The sequence below is a fragment of the Mustela nivalis genome (assembly GCF_964662115.1).
Source record: "Mustela nivalis genome assembly, chromosome: 1".
In the NCBI taxonomy this organism is placed as follows: Eukaryota; Metazoa; Chordata; class Mammalia; order Carnivora; family Mustelidae; genus Mustela; species Mustela nivalis.
This window is the reverse complement of record NC_139020.1, coordinates 65266233-65278577: the sequence shown is the minus strand read 5'-3', so window position 1 is coordinate 65278577 and position 12345 is coordinate 65266233. Positions and strand designations below refer to the sequence as shown.

The following is a 12345-nucleotide window of genomic DNA, read 5'->3' as shown; positions in this document are numbered from 1 at the left end:
CATAAAGATAGACAAATCAATGGAATAGATTTGAAAATGTAAAAATAAACCCTTATGTTTATGGTCAGTTAGTTTTGAAAAGGATACCAAGACAAGTTGGAAAAGAGTAGTCTTTTCCACAAACAGTCTGGGACAAATGGCTGTCCACGTGCAAAAGCATTGAAATTGAACTATATTACACCATATACAAAAATTACCTCAAAATAGATTAAAGACCTGTGTGCAAGAGCTAAAACTGTAAAACTCTTAAGAGAAAGGAGGAGTAAATCTTTGTGACCTTAAATTAGACAGTGACTTCTTAGATGTAACATCAAGAACAGAAGCAATGAAAGGGTAAATAAATTGAACATTATAAAAAATGAAAACATTTATGTTTCAAAACACCATCAGGAAAGAGAAAAGACAGTCCACAGAAAGGGAGAAAGTATTTGCAAATCATGTATCTGATAAAGGACTCGTACCCAGAAAATATAAATAAATCTTACAACTCAATAAGAAAGACAAAGTAATTCAATTAAAAATTGGCACAGAAAATATACAAACGGTTAATAAACACATGCAAAGGTGTTTAACATCATTAGCCATCAGGAAAATCTAAATACTACAGTGAAATACAACTTTATATCCATTGGGATGACTAGAATCAGAAGTCAGAATCAAGTGTTTGTGAGGATTTGGGTAAACTTTGGAAAGCAGTCTGATAGAAATTTACATAATTCTAGATAGAGTTACCTTACAATCCAGCAAGTTCACTCCTAGATATGTACCAGTGTTCATAGCTTCATTATTTATAGTAGGTAGAGAGTAGAAAAACCCAAATGATGATTCAGATGATGAATGGAGAAACAAAATGTGGTTTATCCATACAATAGAATATTATTCTGTAATCAAAAGAAATCATACATAAAGAAATCAAAGCATACGACAAAACATACTATAACTTGGTTGAAACCAGAAACTGTTACTCTAAGTGAAAGAAGCCAATCATTAAAGACCATATGATCCCATTTATATATTGTGTCCAGAATAAGAAAATCTATAGCTAGAAAGTAGATTAACGTTTCCCTGAGGCCAAAGGATGGAAGGATTGGAGAATGATGGGTAAGGGCTGCAGAGTTTCTATTTTGTCTAAGGAAAATGTTCTGAAATTCTGATGATGGATGCAAAATCTTGTGACTATATTATAAGTCATTGAATTGTACACTTTAAGTGGGTGAATTATAACTTGATACAGCTACTTTAAAATGTTGGGTATGTGCTGTGATGAGTGCTGTGAATTGTGTAAGACTGGTGATTCATAGACCTATTCCCATGAAACAAATAACATTATATTTTGCCCGGCAGGGACCAAAAAAAACAAAAACTTAAAAAAAAGGTATATTCCAGTTCGTATTGTAATATTATAAGCCTAGGAACACTTCATTTTAGGGAAACATACACACATGAATATTTAAGTAACAAAAGAGATGCTATAAAATGATAATACATAAGCTGGTATATACCGATTTTTGGTATAGGTCAGTGCTGTTCAGTAAAAATATATTGCAATTTTTTAATTATTAAATTAAAATTTTCTAATAATTGTCACATTAAAATTCGAATTAATTTTGGTAATAGATTTTATTTAACCCCATATATTACAAACTTAGCATTTTAACATGTAATATGCATAAAAGTTATTGAAATACATTCTATTTCTTAAACTAAGTCTCACCATTTGTTAGGTATTATAGTACATCTCAGTTCAGACTAACCACTTTCAGGTGTTTAATAGCTTCAATTTTAGTTAGTGACTATTATATTAAATAGCACAAGTAGAGAGAGTCAGTTTTATTCCACAGAAAGAAAATAATTGTAGTTTAGAATGGTTAGGAAGGTACAGAGGAGATGATACTTGAGTTTATTTTGGCCATTTATTCGTTCATTGATTGACTCAGTCATCCTTTCACCCAAGAGATTTTGAGCTCTTTATATGAAAACTGCTGAAAATGTAGACATATCTTAACTCTGTGGACAGTACACTAAATAGTTAATTATATGATTATTTAATTAGGGTAGATTACTTAAGAAATAGTGGGAAGAGTATAGGATTAGGGCTAAATACTCCCTGGGAAACAAAAGATTATAATAACTGCATTGTGGGATTGGTAGTAAGTAAAATACAATATGCCCAACCCTGTACTTGTCAAGTGTTTAATAAAATACTACTTTTTTCCTTCTCCCACTTCATACTGTGTCCCTTGTTGAATGCATCAGTCTGGGCATGGGGAAAAAAGGCTTAGAATCTGGCAGAGTCCAAAAACAAGCTGGTTACCTAGGCACTCAAATGAGCTCTTCTGGTTTTTATCCTCTACCTTCTTTCACTAGAGTCCTGCTTTTTGGATGCAGAACTCAGGTCTCTGTGTTAGTACTAAGGCCTATGTAACCATTGTTAAATAGGTTTTGGTGGGCTGTTTTACGAATATAAATTAACTGCTTTTTCTGGGAATTTTTATCTATGTTTCATTCCAAGAAATAGTATTAGTTAAAATGTGGAACTTTGCTAAATTAGTGGTCTGTCTCTTGTTTATTCACATAAGAAAGTGTTTTGGGAATATTTTGAGAAGTGTTGAAATTATAACTTTCTCAAAAATCCAGACCTTCTGTTACATTTCTCAGTATTCTGGTCTTTGTAATTTTACATTTTAAGAGGTCTTGAAACTTTACTATATCTTTTTATAATAGGATTATTAAATCTAAATATTAAATGTAGTTACATTTGAGAGTTGTAGGGACATTATTACTGTGTATTAAAAATTTAGATTGGGCAGATCTTTTGTATGTTAGCTGTATGGTTTTGGGTAATCCCATTCATTTACTGATTTTTGATTCATTCTGCAGTTTGCATGCTTAATATGATTAGGATATTATTTATGTATTTACTTATTTACAAATTATGGTAAGTGTTTTAAAGGAAAAGAACTAGTTACTGTGAGGATAATAACAGAGGAAAATTTAATTTGGATTTGGATAGAGAAGTCATCTCTGAGAAGGTGTCTTTAAACTGAGGCTTAAAGGATAAAAAGGAATGGCTAGTGGGCTAGAAAAAGAACATTTTAGCAATTAAGAAGTCCTGAAGAAGCAAAGAACTTTGTGTATTCAATAAATTAAAAGAAGTCTAGTGTTACTGAATGACGGTGAGTCAGAGGAATAATGGCATGAGATGAGAATCAAATCAGATCTTGCAGAGTCTTGTAAAACATTTTGAAACCTTTCAGGTGTTTTAATCAGAGGAATGAGACAAGTATAACTTTTTTTTTTTTTTTTTTTTTTAAAGCAAGAACGTACATATATGAGGGAAGGAGGGGCAGGCAGAAGGAGAGGGGGAGAGAGAATTTTAAGCAGGCTCCATCCAGCGCAGAGCCTGATGTAGGGATCAGTCTTGCAACACTGAGATTGTGAAACCAAGAGTCCAGAGCTTGACTGACTGAGCTATCAGGAACCCTGACAAGTGTAATTCTGAAGTGGAAGTGGATTATAGAGCTCTCCAAAGGTTGAAAGAATAGTCTAGGCTACAGAAGCAAGTTGGAGAACCAACAGGTCTCAAGTGATAATAATTTAAATAACAAATATTTAAAGTTCTGGGAATGCTTAAAATAATTTGGGGGAGAATATAGAGACAGAAGAGAAAGGGGATTAGATCAAACTAAGAAAAACTGCAACATAAAGAAGTTGGTAGAAGAGGAAGCAACATAGGGCCTCCAGTAATTAGGAGTGTTTGTTTTTTGTTGTGGATGACCAAAGATCCTGAAATGGCAATAGGGAGCAAGGAGGACATTATTTTGAGGGATTGAATGACCTTAGCCTTTGTGGGGTTTATGAAAGTAGTGTCCTTGAGGTCATTATGTTTTCCTTAACGTCTGAAGGTAGAATTTTCTGGTTATAGACTGGTCATTGAGAGGACATTCTAGAAGGGGTAGGATTGAGGAGTTTCCTCAGATAAGAAGGCTATATGGAGTAGACGGAGGAATATATAATAACAAATGGGAAAGGCTTGCATTTTTGGTGAAGATGTAGGTAAATAAGGATATGACGTGATAGTAGATTTAGTCCTTGAAGTCGAAGTAGGCTGGAGAGATCTATGGCCTTAATGGTGGGACGGTTTTAAATAGTTTGTTGAGGGAGTAACAGTTTTTGGTGAGGTAAGTCAGCTTTAGCAGGTTTCACTTGTGATGTGGTTTGGCTCTGGGCTCACCTCTTCAATTCTTTCCTCTGTTAAATAGTAATACCTCCTTGACTGTTTTAGGATTTAAATGAACAGTCACAGGGTAGCTAATAAAAGTTGAATCTGAGGGGTGCCTTGGTGGCTCAGTGGGTTAAGCCTGTGCCTTCTGCTCAGGTCATGATCTCAGGGTCCTGGGATTAAGCCTTGCATCAGGCTTTCTGCTCAGCGGGGAGCCTCCCCCCCCACCTCTTTGCCTACTTGTGATCTCTCTCTCTGTCAAATAAATAAATAAAATCTTAAAAAAAAAAGGTTTAATCTGAATACAGATGCAACACTTTAGGAAATCTTTTAGACATACATCATGATTTCTTAAGCTTATTTTCTTGTCATTCTTTTCTGTATTAAGTACAAGAATCCGAGCTTACTTGAATAACCATTTGACCATGAATAAGGTACTCAGTCTGTTTCTTCATAATGCTTTTATGCTCAATTTTAGAACTAAGGTTAAATCATTTGGGTAGTAAACATTTACTCATTGTCAATTTAAATAGTTCCTTAAGCATGTTTGAATTTTTTTTAGAACCCAGTGAAGAAATGGTAGATTATATTAATACTTTCATGAAAAAAGTCACCTTTTTAGAACTTGAAGTAAATTCATCTAAAAAAATGTATATACATAACTGTAGAGAATTTGAAAATTACAAAGTGGTACAAAAAGGAAAGTAAAAGTTTACCTGTATTCTCACTCTCCAGAGAAAGCATCTGTTTGCTTTTTGGTGTACTTATCTATGTAACATTTGTTTTCAAAATTGGGATCACGTAATAAACAGCAGTTTGTAACCTGCTTTTTCATGTAATCTTTTATCATGAATATTTTCTTACAACTTCTGTATTCTTTGAAAACTTAATTTTACTTTATTATTTTTTAAAGATTTTATTTATTTATTTGAGATAAAGAGCACAAGTGGGGAGGAGTGTCAGAGGGAGAGGGAGACATGTACTCCCCACTGAGCAGGGAGCCCTAGGCAGGGCTCTGTCCCAGAACTCTTGAGATCATGACCTTAGCCGAAGGCAGACACTTAACTGACTGAGCCATCCAGACACCCCAAAAAAGTAATTTTAATGGCTGTTAAATATTTTGTTCAGGGTGTACATTAATTTACCTAATGATTCTGTTTTTATTGGGTGTCTAGATTGGTTCCAATTTAGCGATATAAATAGTGCTTCATTATAATAAAATTTAATCATTTTTTGTTAGTTTTTGATTACCTTTTTCCCCCATCATATTCCTAGAAAGGGAAACACTGGATGAAAGTCTTTGTAGTTTGTTGTTGCTGCTGTTGCTTTTTAGGAAAATTACACTTTAATCAAAGCAGGATCTCATATAAAACAAGACTTCATATTTAAGAATATATGTATATCTACATATTTATGGATATGACATTATTTATTGCTGAATTTCAACAATGGTTGATTTGTTTATGGACTTAAGGCCCCCTTGAATAGCAAGTCCTTACAGGGGCTCTTTGGCTCTTGTTGAAAACCATTACTCAGTTCTCTCTTATCTGTACCTTATCTTTTGTGACTCTTGCTCCAGCAGGTACCTTCTTATTCCTAATACTTCTTTCTTCAGTGACTTTTTTTCTAATATCCTTGCTTGATATTTGGAAACTGTGTAAATGCATTTTTAGCAGTTGTCAGATATTCATCCTCCCAACACTGAGAGTAAAATTGTAAACTGATGAAACCTTTCTAAGAACTCAATTGGCATGAGTTAATTGTGTTCGAGAATACCTAGTTTTATTATACTTTGAGTACTTTTTTTTAAATTGCTGATTTGCTAGGTAAAATATGGTAGGTATATTTGGGAATGGGAAGAATGACTAAGTAAGTTCCTTCTTTCCCACCCTGTAACTGAATAGAAATTGGAAGGTGAGAACTAGGCCATAAAACCCAGTGTTTAAAATTTATCCTTGTCATCTGCTGCCATGGAACTGTACATTTTCAGAGTTGGAAGGGGATATAAAAGTTTATATTTATTCAGTTCTTTCAGGGGTAACTGAGGTCTAGAAAGGAGGTTCCTTGACTTTCTCAAGGTCACAAGCCAAATAATGGTAGAAAAAAGCTTGGCCTGTTTTTTCAAAACTGGTTTGTTGTTTTTTCCATAAATGTCCCCTCCTTGCTTGTAGGTGACTTAAGTTTTTTTGTTTTGGATGCCTGATAGAATTTTTTTTTTTTAATCCATTTAACCAAGATACTTTTGGTCATTCTGAGTCAGTTCTTTTTGGTATACACTGTATCTTTTTGTCCCATAGATACAGTTTGCTCATTTTCAAGGAAATTTGTATCTTTGACTACTTTTTCTGTTCAAGTATTGAAATCCATTCTTGGAACAATAATTATCATTATGTTGAATCATCTTTGTTCTCTATATTTATTATCATCTCCAGAATTATTTCAGTTTCTTCATTGATTCCCTCGCATTACTGTGACTTCCTTTCTTCTCTGCATGTATTTTTCACCAAGTTTCTTCTGTCCATCACTGTTTCTAGTTTGTTAGGTATCTTGTTGTTTTGGTAAGCTAAGAAACAAATTGAGAAATGGCACCCCAAAAGATATTCATGTCAGGTTCTAGCAACCTGTGAATGTTACTTGATCTGGGAAAAGGGTTTTTGCAGATTACACTTAAATTAAGGATTTTGAAATGAGACCATCTTGTATTATCCAGGTGGGACCTAAGTCCAACTAAAAGGTGTCCCTATAAGAGATGCACAGAACAGACACACAGAGAAGCTCTATGACTATGGAGGTGGGGATTGGAATGATGTATCTAAGGCCACAAGTCAAGTAACATGGACAGCTACCTGAAGCTAGAAGTGACAAGGAATGGATTCTGTCCTACAGCCTCTAGAGGGATTACAGCATCTTGATTTCAGACTTCTGATCTCCAGGACTGTGACAGAATCATTTCTGTTATTTTAAGCAACCCATCTGTTGTAATTGGTTACTGCAGCCACAGGAAACTAATACAAGGACCAAAATAATTTTCTTTTTTTTTTTAAATTTTCCATTGTTTTATGGCCTTTGTATTCTTGTTTTACTTATTTTGTGTTCTTCCTAACTTCTCTTGTAGCACTGAACTCTCAGAAGGAATGTTTTCCTGAGCTTTAGATGGTTTTCTTCCAGATACAGTTTTTGGTTTGGCTTTAGCATGTTTTCCCTACAGTTATGTTTGTGTTGTTGTTTTTGAACTTATTATAGTTAAATTGGGCAGCTCTTTGCAGATCTTTTGTTGTGATATAATGTCCATCTGTGAGTTTTTCCTCTTTTTTTTTTTTTAAACCTTATTTTGGGTGTCTTTCTGGTATCAGAATGTGGCTGCTGTTTTAAATTTACTTTTCTGTAGCCTGAGGTGTGTGATAGGAAGGTAAATAGAGAAGCTCCCTAGCCAGTGCAGTCCTTTCTGCACATCTTTTCCACCACCAAGCTGGGGATCCATCCCACTTTTATAGGTTTTGCTTCTTCTCTCAACTTAGTACATGAACCTGGAAGATGGGGTGTTTTTGCCTTTGCTGAAGTTCCTTGGCTTTTGGAGGTAAAAAAAAAAATTAGCCGTAGCCCCCTCCTTTTAAGGAGAGTGTATTTTTATTTAATCTTATTTTTAATAGTTCTTTCATAATATAATTTACATACCATAAAGTTCACTGATTTAAAGTGTGCAATTCGGTAACTTTTAATATATATACAAGGTTGGGCAACCATCACCATAATCTAATTTTAAAACATTTTCATCATCCCCCAAAGAAATATCTTAATCCATTAGCAGTCACTTCCTGTTTCCTCTCCATCTACCTCACCAGCCCTAGGTAACCACTAAGTTACCTTCTCTCTCCATAGATTTGATTATTCTGGACCTCATATAAACAGTCATCTAATAATATAGACTTATGTGACTGACTACCTTTCTTTTATTCTATTTTGCTAAACTCCTTCAATGTCTTTCTTTATCTCTGCCTTTATTATTTTTTTCACCTCATTGGCCCCCAGCCCCCTTCACACTTTTTTTTTTTTAAAGATTTTATTTATTTGACAGAGAAACAGCAAGAGAGGGAACACAAGCAGGGGGAGTGGTAGAGGGAGAGGGAGAAGCAGGCTTCCCGCCGAGCAGGGGGCCTGATGCTGGGCTGGATCCTATGGCCCTGGGATCATGACCTGAGCCAAAGGCAGATGAAGGCAGACGCTTAAGGACTGAGCCAGCCAGGCAACCCAACCCCTCTTCACACTTTTTAAGGCAACCCAACCCTGATTAGACTCTAAATCCTTCATTATACCCCTTGCATCCTGTAATTCTCTTTTATGTAGTCTTACCTCAGTTAATACGTAAGTGGACAATTATTTGTATAAATATATTTGCTATTCTTACTAGGCTGTAGGTCCATGAGAGAGGGAGTTTATAATTTATTGCTGAGTTTTCACAGTTTAGGGAGAAATACGTACTTGGGTGAATATATCCAGTTGCTCATCCCAGTGAAAGGGAAGAGAAGTTTTCAGGGGAGGGGAAGGGTGTACATGTAGGAACACTATTCATAGTTGAAATGTAAGCTGGAAAATTAGAAAATTTGTGGTTAATTCACTTTGTGTACATTTATTGGACAGTTACTGTAATAATTGTCTATTATACTCTCAGAAATATGGATCTGGGTAATTTCTTAGTATAGGAAAACTTAAGACTCTCTGTACCAGGTTAATTTCTGGAGTCCACTTATGTTGCTGGCCAGGTTATCTGGAGTATTTACTCCACCCAAGAAGTCGAATAACACAATATAATATTCACAAAAATATTCTTTTTTATTTGGAATTCAGTTTTCCAAGGGTGTTTCTAAATTACTGGATCCTACTGTCTACTAGCAACACAGTCAGTTGCAGGAGCTGTTGCTTCACTTGCTTTGATGGATATCTTAATGAAATTGGTGAGGTTCAGCTGCTATTGTGGGCTTCCGAGGTTCACCACTTTTTCTCTGTCATGGTGTTTGGATTGTTAGGTACATTTCTCCTCTCCCTTAATGTTTGCTTTGCTCTTGGCGCCTGGGTGGCTCAGTGGGTTAAGCCGCTGCCTTTGGCTCAGGTCATGATCTCAGGGTCCTGGGATCGAGTCCCGCATCGGGCTCTCTGCTCAGCGGGGAGCCTGCTTCCTCCTTTCTCTCTCTCTGCCTGCCTCTCTGCCTACTTGTGATCTCTCTTTGTCAAATAAATAAATAAAATCTTTAAAAAAAAAAGTTTGCTTTGCTCCCTTTTAGGTGATGTAGGTACTTGAACAGAGGAGTGCAACTATGGGTTGATTATGTGTTGGGGTCTCAATATAGGGTAAATAATATTTTTCTTCTTGATGAAGTTTAAAGTGGCACTTTAAGAGTAATGGATTAGATGGCTTTCTATTGACCTTGTTGATCTATAGAACTATGTACTGTATCAAATCTCTGAAGCCTTAAATGTGTCTACTGTAGAACTCTTTAATGGGTATGTAGTTTCAGTTTTTATAATGCAAACTGGTTAGAAAATAGGATGGCTCTACAAATATTTATTTTGTAACTAACTTTTATTAAAATATATTTTACCTGTGAAGCTATGAATGTTGTACAGAATGGAGAGCTATTGGATGGAGTCTTGGAGCTCAACTTGGAAAAATTTCAGTGGACTCTTGGTCCTGTTTGCATATCTTCACATCAGAATGTTTTTGAAGATTTTTTTTTTAGTTTATTTCTACACAGGAATTTAAGTTAATTTAGTAATCTGGGCATCCACTAATATCTTTTCCTTTTTGGTTTTTTCCTTAGAAGCAGGTTGATACATTAGGGATAGAGTTGACACTTGGAATTAGAACAGCTGTTTTAATGTGGCCTTATTAGTTTGTGATCTCTAATAAGTCTCTTCTTGGAGCCTCGGTTTCCTCATCTGTGAGATGAAGGTAATTTCATGCTCCTCACGGGAGGATTGTTAAGATTAAGTGAGGTTTTAGTGAAAATAATTGTTAAGGTACTCGGCTCTATAATCTTGTAAGAGATACTGAATCCAGATTTTTATTAATAAATAAATTCTCTTTGACCAGAAACCTCCATAAAGAAAGGGCCCTTGTTTGTCTTACTCATTTTTTTGTGTTCCTAGTTCTTGCACAATCTGGTACATAGATAGTGTTTATTAAGCATGTAATGAATTAATAATGACAAAAAATTCTATTGTATCGTCTTTCCTTTTCTGTTCTCAAGATTTTTGAAACTTTTTGTCATCCTAATAGTCACCATTAACATGAGAGAATACTTACAAGATAGAAAGAATATGCATGGCATAAACATATATGAGAGACTTAGTAATTTACAAAGCCACATAAGAGTGATTTATTAAAGTAAAAGTACTGTAAGTATAGAATTGCATCTCTTTCTCTCGTTTTCATTTTAAATGGAACTCATTTTTCTGCTGATGTTCTTCTGACACTGCAGAAGCATTGTTGGAAGTATGGTTATAAAAAGGAATTTAGCGAGCAGTCAGTGTTAGCTGACTCATACTGGTCCTGTCCTGGTTTATCATTAGGTCAGGTAGGTAATAGTAGGAGATGATAAAGACCATCCAAAAAGGCAACATTAGTAATGTAGTTGTTGTCTCAAGGATAAAAGTTCTTTTTTAAGAGAAAGTGTTTCCTACCTTTAAGTCCACTTGACTTCTGTCACTTGAAGTAATGAGTCAGCAGTGTGGGAAATACTCTGCTCTGGCATGGGGTGTACCCAGCATACCCTTCTGTGATCCACTGGGAGGATTAGTCATACTTTTTAGTCAGTGACAGTAGGAACCAAGACTTACTATAGTCCCACTGTGAGTGTAGGACTGTGTCTTTCCAGTGGCCTTTATTTAACAGAGCCCAGTTAGCATCTCTTCTAGTAGAGCTTTGTAGGAAGAAATGCTAAGTGGATTCTGTTTTATGAATTTACCGAGTTGATCTGTCAGTACTCTTCTGTGTAGAGGTGCCTAGGCCATGTCCTTTGCCCTATTTGAATGGTACTGCTAGGTTCTCTAAAGTCCATCTTTATGGGGAGAGTATTAAGGGATGTTAAGCTAGTTTTTAGAGGGAGGCAGAGGGGCAAATATAAAAACCAATATGGATTTGATTCCAACTGGTTAGAATCAGTGGGGACAATGTTACTTAATATAGTTTTGTCACGAGCGTATTCCTTATTACCTATAAATGTAGCATCATTACTCATATATGTAAGCTAAAAAATTAATCACTATTTGAAAATTTGTGTTGCCCTTTGCAGGAATGGAATTAGTGACTCGCTTCATACCTGGCTATTTTATTTTTCATTGTAATGAGACTCCTGTAAAGCTCTTAGGATCTACCCTACTTCATTTCCACTTTAACAGTTTAATAAGTTAAAATATAATACTTGAGGTGTATCCCCCCTCCCCCCCATTATACAGAAAAATCTTAGCCTATAAACAGAGTGTCTTCTAAAAGTTCATCAGTTGCTTTGGAAATTAGAACATATTTTTACATTGAAAGTTTTGTTAAGTATGTAGAATAAAAATGAGGTTCCCAGGCGGGCTGTCCTATAAAATCCTAAACCATAATTTATAACTTACCTTAGATATATACATATTTATAGTGAAAAAAGTAGAAAATAATAATATTGCAGGGATAGTAATTAAACAAAACTAACATCCCCCTCCCCCCAATAGTAGCTTTGAAAAGATTATTCTAAGTGCTGGTACTTGATTGATAAAGAGATTTAATTTGAGGGAAATAAAGGAATAGGTAGAGACTTATGTGAGGCTGACAGATCTTTCTGGTTACTTTCAGGAGCTTTATAGGTTGATAGCATTGGCTTTTCAACTTATGGCTTTACTTTCTCTTAACTGGTATAGAACAGAAGTGCTACCCTTTTGCTTACCAGCTATAGTTAAGGTTATTATTATTGTTATTATTACATTATTTTAGCTCTTGAGTTGAAGAGAGGAGGGAAGAGAAAGAAAGTTTCCTCCAAGACTTGAGGGGACAAAAAGATGGAGTAACATAGGGTGTTGTCTGAGGTGGATTTAATTGACAGAAGAATAATGCAGTTTTAAGGGTGGGGAGAATATGAAGACTTGGG

The 12345-nt window shown here is 35.2% G+C and overlaps 1 protein-coding gene across 3 annotated transcripts in view; it reads left to right on the top strand.

The window, feature by feature from the left end:
- GSK3B (glycogen synthase kinase 3 beta) overlaps positions 1 to 12345 on the top strand; it is a 214438-nt gene that overhangs the window by 45556 nt on the left and 156537 nt on the right. The gene's annotated exons all lie outside the window — the stretch shown is intronic.